We start from the raw sequence: 6,183 nt of genomic DNA on the forward strand, positions 1-6,183 counted from the left end.
ACAGCCAGCCCCTTCCCAATAGCTCCCACCTTTGGCTTGGGCACAGACATGCCGGGAGCGCTGAGTGAGAAGAGCTGAGCAGAAGCAGTGACCCTGGGAATACCCAAGGGCAGGCAGAGGACACCAACTGGGGTAGGCAGCCAATACCCTGCTTTCTAGATACCTTGTCCCCCTGCCCAAACCCTTGTTCCAGCCCCACTGGCCTTGGGCCCTCCCCAGCTCTTTGTTTGGTGTGGACAGAGGAACAGATGTGGCAGGAGGCAGGCCCTCGCTGCTCTTTGCATTCTGCCCCGCAGTCGCACCCAGGGCCAGGGCCTCCTGCCTGCGCTGGTGGGGAAGCCAGGCCGCAGCCCACGGCTACTTTTGAGACCCCCCACCAGCTGTGGAGAGCAGAGTGCAGAGCTGGGGAGGGGTCCCCCATTGTTTGCCGCTGCAGCGGGGCCAGGACAATGAGCCACGTGTTTAACTGCCGCTGTGGAGCAGATGGCGCCTCACACTCAAGGTGAAGCAAAGGGGGCACAGGGAAGGGCCAAGCTTCTCCTCTTGCTAGGGCTGACGCAGATCCTGGGGGGAAGGGGAGAGGCAGGCAGGCTCCTGGCTCACCCTGTGCCTCTCGGGCAGGGGGAGAGGGCAGCAAGTGCTGCCCAAGAGTGGGGAAAAAGGAGCCCCCCAGGGCAGTGCCAGGCTGCGCCAATGTCACCACCCCGGCGGGAGCATGCAGGAGGCACCTGTCGGGAAGGTGAGAAGCAGAGTATGTGGACCCGGCGGGAGGGTCTGCTGCCAGCAGAGAAATGCAAGTCGATGCAGGCTCCAGTACGCCTGTCATTGTGTCCCTTGGCGGCAACCCCAGGGAGGGAGCTAGCGCAGCGGGGGGAAGGATGTTCCCCAAGCCCCTCGCCCCAGGCACAGGTGCCAGCCGCGGGCAGGGCTCCCGGCCAGCTGCTCTGCCAGCGAGCGCGGAAACCAGCCAGACACAGACAGAACGAAAGCACTGGAGCCCCTGCTCTGCTGGGGGGGGGGCGCCTCGAGGAGACTGTCAGCTCCGGGCAGGCTGCTGGGGGCTGCGACAGACCCGGCATGGGGGGCTTTTTAAAGAGGCTGGGGGAGGGGCTGAGCTGGGCTTTCCCTCTCTGCGCTCACTAATGACAGCCACACGTCACCCCCATGGGCATCTGCTGGAGAGGGACTGAAATCTGGCCTGACCTCCGCCAGCCTCAGCTCCCAGTGGCCGAGTCTCCGTGTGGGGTGCGGACAAGGCCTGCCAGGTTCTGACCCATCCCCGGGCGCTCGCAGGGGTTGCCCTGAGCAGGTGCTCTGCTTAGCCTAGGAAGCACCCCAAACAGCCAAGCTCCCCACTTTCCCAGGAGACTATCCCATAACTCCAAAGACACTTCCCCAGCTGGGCAGCCCCATCACCCCTAGTTCCCGCGGATCACCCCCCACAGGTGTGGCCCCGGTGCTACCAATGGCCGTTCACCCCCTGAATTCATTCCCGTCTGTCAATGTCTGGAGTGTCACAGAGGCCATCAGCCGAGCCGGGGTCCAAGCCCTCTCCCCCCAGGGCAGCACAGAAAGCTAAAAAGTAATCCTTTTGCTTCTGGTAGCATCACCACAACTGTAAAATGAGCATCAAGTAACAGGCCCTTTCTGCTCTGCAACACTTCTGGGGATACAGCCCAGAATCTCCAGGCTTCCAGCAGCCATCGTGCACAACCCCCTCAGAGCCCTGGGCCCCCTTTAGCACCCGCCCTCCATGGACACTGCACAGCCACTGCGCCTCCTGATGGGCCCGTCTGCTGTTCGCCAGCCGGCAGGCTCTGCGAGGAGAAGTGACTCGGCCACACGCAGAGCCGGGAGCGCTGATCACTCCCCCTCACAGCACTGCAGGTTTGCCTACAGACACGAGCCTGCACGTCCCCAGCCCGGTAGCATTCTGCTGCCTCCAGAGGCATGTGCAACTCCTCATACTTCATCCTCAGCTGAACATCTTCCGTGTACTGGCTCCTCGTGTTCCCCGGCTTTGCTAGCCCCATGCAGCCGGCTCCCCTCCCACGTGCCAGAGTCCAGTTACAAACCGGCAGGTCCCATACGCCCCCAAGGGAGTGAGTTATTGACAGGAGTCCCCCTGCAATAAGGGGGCAAACCCAGACAGGACAAGGGGCAACCCCCCGCCCCACTCAGCCCCTTTGGACCAAGCCAGCCCCAGAGCTGTATTTATACAGCCTCAGCTCCAGCCGCTTCCGGCCCACACCCAGCCAGCAGCCCAGAGACCTACTGCACATGCTCACTGGGACCCTGGCGGCTTTCAGAGGGAGCCTGTCCCAGCCCTCCAGGGCCAGAGGGCTGGTGTGCCCCTGCCCCGCCAGGCTCTGCAGCTGCCCTGCGAAGTCCCTTGCCACCGTGCTGCGGATACACCTTGGCGAGCCCCTGGATGGCTTCTCCTTGAACCTATTCGTTAGGGCGGCATTGTGTGACGGGTGCCCGGGCAGCAGGGACGGACGGGTCTGCTGTTCGGTGCTGGGGGGAGCTGAGGAGACCGGGGTTCCGTTCCCTGCTCTGCCCCAGGGTTCCCATAGGGCCCTGAGCAAGTCCCCGAAGGGACCTCAGCAGCACGAGGCTGAGTGCCGGGGCCCCGAACAAGCAGGAAGTCCCAGAAACGTCCCTGCAACGTGTGCTCCCCGCGCAGCGCCTGGAGAGCGATGGGCTGTAAGCACAGGGCCACAAGCCAGCCCACGAGGCAGGGAGCCACTAGCCCCTTGGAGACTGACAAGAGGGGGACACGAAGCCCCGCCCCCTTGGAGAGAGGGGCCTAAGTCTGGGCCGCAGGGAGGCGCCCATCTCTGCTCAGGCCCCGCACTGGGAACCCGCCGCCTTAGGCACCCAAGGCTTCTCCTGTGGCGCCTCCTGGCTCCATGCAGGATTGCTGGAGGCACCCACTGGTACAGCTCGTAGCCCAGCGGTGGGAACGCTGCTGAAGCGTTTATCCCAGTCACGGGGCCCAGCAGAGTGAGAGTAACTCTTTCGGTAATGGTCCCTGCGGGTGGGAGACCCGGGGTCCAGACCCCCTGCGCTAATGCCGTCAGCTTGTACAGGACAGCCTGTGGGAGCCCCCCCGGACTCTCCCAAAGCCCCCCGGGCAGAGCACTCACCTGGGGAGTGAGAGACCCCTGTTCAAATCCTGTCGGGGGGAGGGGGATTGAACCGGGGTCTCCCACATCCCAAGAAGTGTTCTAATCACGTCCTCCAGCTGGACTCTGCCTGGGACCTGACCCAGAAGGCCTGCTCTGGGGGCTTACTGGATTGGCCCTGCATGTGCCATAGGCAAGTGTACGCTCGGGACAGAAATACCGGCTCCAAGGAAACATTCAAGCTGAGAACTCAGGTGCACACAGGGCTCAGCAGGGATTCTGGGGCTCCCGCTGGAGCCCAAACTGAAACTTTGGTGCCTAACCACGAGCCGTGGGTGCCTAAGGGTGGGGTTTGGGCACCTTCATGGCTTAGGGCCTTGGACTCTCTGTGCATCAGGTCCCCATCTACACAATGGGGCTAGCACTCACGGCCTCCCTACGGGGGTGGGTGTTATTGTGAGGTGCTCCAACAATGAGAATGGGGCCAAATAGAGCCTTCAGTCAGATGGGCGCTCCAGAACCAGAGGGGCCCTGCCGAAGGCTGGGCTTTTATAGGCTCCGAAATAACTGCTCAAATATCGATCAATAGATATCAAAATGGTCATTTAAAAGCACTAATGTATCAGCACGGTAACAGACGAGTGAGGCGTTATGGTCGCCAGCAGACTTGGCCTTCGAGAGAGGCCTAATTACAAAAAAGCCACCTAACCACCTACACTATTCTAATTCAGAACAACGAGAGCTTGGCTGACCTGAAGTTCTCAGTAAGGACAGAGTGGCACCATGGTGTGATCCCGCAGGGAGCTGCCCTCTATGCTGGGCCACCCTTCCTGGAACGGCTGACCCCTTCAGAGTGCGGACAAACACCCCTTCCCATGGCAGGCTCCTGGGGACAGCATCCACACCAGGGTTTTCCTTCCGTGAACAGCTAGTGACGTGCCCCTGGAGCAGGATGCAGCCTGACATGCCCCTGGGGCAGGGGGCGGTGGCTAAGCTGGGACTAGGGACAGGATGCCTGGACTCTGCCACCAGCCTGTCCACAGGCAAGTCATGTCATCACTGGTGGCTGGAGCGTCTCAGTGCTCAGACTGCCCAGGGTCTCGTGATATCTGCCTAAGTCACGCAGGGCTGCCCTCAACCAAAAACCTGGCACAAGACCGAGTGGGGCTGTGCCTCTCCCGCCCAGGCGGGGTAGGGGCAGAACGCTGTCTCCTCACACCCAGGGGCTAGGAGGGGCAAACAGGCAGGCTGCATCTTCACACATGTATTTAAGACTGAGTTTTGACTTTGATGATCTCCCAGGAGCTGGGAAGCAAGCGGCTCCCCTACACGCTGAGAATCAGCAAGTGGTGTGAGCCCAGGGGGCTGATTTCCTTGTCATCACACCGTGCTGGGGGCTGACTCTTGGTGAATACACACAGCTGGCCCTGCACCAACATCAAGTGGGGAGAATCCCCCAGCCTGTGGCCAAGGGAGCTGCCAGCCAGCTCCCCTCAGACACTGCCTCTCCCTTCCCAGCATGGATAAAGCCTGGCTTCCCAGCATCCCTCCAGCCCAGTGTCTCTAGCTCATGCTGTGGAAAGGGCTTGTCTGCTCTCCGCACCCATCAGACGATCGTGTCCAGCCCAGCAAGGGTCAGGCGGGAGCACTGTCCAGGCTTCACATGGCCGCGCAAGATGGGGACGCTGGAGCCTGTCCATGGCTAGAGGCACTAGGGCAGCTGGAATGCCAAGCCCTGCCCCACTGGTCCTCAGGCCCAGGTGAGCCATTCCTGCCCCACCAGAGGCGGACAGCCCAGCTCAGCACTCCAGTGGGCCGTCTGGTTCACCCCACTCCAAGAGAGCACGTCAGGGATGCAGAATGCAGGTGGACAGGAAGGAACCAGAGCATCTGCAACTTCAAAGAGCTGCTGGCCCTGACACCCAGGAGCTTGCCTGGCCCAGCTGCCAGCCCTCCAGCCCAATGTTCTGGGAGAGTGGCAAAGGGCCAGGGATCCACGGTGGGCTATGCTGGGAGCTGTAATAGGACCTAGAGAAGCTAGACACGGGCAGGTAGGGGAACGTCTCCCGGCTCTGGAGAGACCACACCTGTGTACAGCCCTGGGCGCCCCAGTGCCGAGCAGGGCTCACCATGGCGACCACAGAGAGGGGCAGGAGAAGGACCCTGATACACGGTCACCCCTCTTGTCCCTGTGCACAAGGCTATGCAGCCCCGAGGATCAGCAAATCCAGGAGCAGCCGGCTAGCATCACTGCCTGCTAACAAGCAGCCATGGCCCAGTGTGAGGAGCAGACAGCCAGCCCCGTGACACACAAGGCCAGCAGAACCTGTATTGGGGGGTGCCTGCCGGGAGCCCCCGTCTTGCAGCAGGGCCCCTCTGTGCTAGCTCTGTCCGACTCACAGTCCACGTGTAACAGGTGTTCCCCTCCGGGACTCAAGTCTCCGCTGCTCTGCCCACCCGCCATGCCAGATGTGATCCCTGGCTGGCTGTTCTCCGCAGAACTCCATCCCTGGGCTGGCCAGCAACGCCAGGCCCTCCCCTGTTTGAACCCCAGCTGGCTGCAGGCTGGTCTCCTGCTGGGTCATCCTATCCCTGCAGCTCCCTTACAATAGCCCTCTGCGGTGCGCTCAGCTTATGGACGTGCTCCGCGCCGGGGCACATGGGAATCTAGTCTAGATGCTCCTCCCAGCAGGGGTCCGGGGTTAGCCGCTTGGGGGGACATCTTGAGCACATCATGAAAATACACAGTGCCAGGTGCCCTTCCCTCCCCTTCCAGAGAGGGCAGCCTTCCCCGCCCCCCAGCGCTGCGCCACACCTGACCCCACACGCTTCCAGTTCTTCTCCTTGCAGTGAACTCAGAGCTGGAGAAAGATACCCGAGAGCCACACTCTGAACAGGCTCAGCCCAGAGGGCAACGTGAGCTGCACGAACAGACTGAGCCCCCCGGCCTGCGGAGCCTGGCTGAGGGAGAAGGGGGCCAGTTCCCAGGACATCTTCGCCGAGCTGGCCAGGTAGTGCCAGATGCGAGGCTGGTATGTCCTACTACCCACCAACT

The sequence above is a fragment of the Lepidochelys kempii genome, chromosome 8 (assembly GCF_965140285.1).
Source record: "Lepidochelys kempii isolate rLepKem1 chromosome 8, rLepKem1.hap1, whole genome shotgun sequence".
Lineage (NCBI taxonomy): Eukaryota > Metazoa > Chordata > Testudines > Cheloniidae > Lepidochelys > Lepidochelys kempii.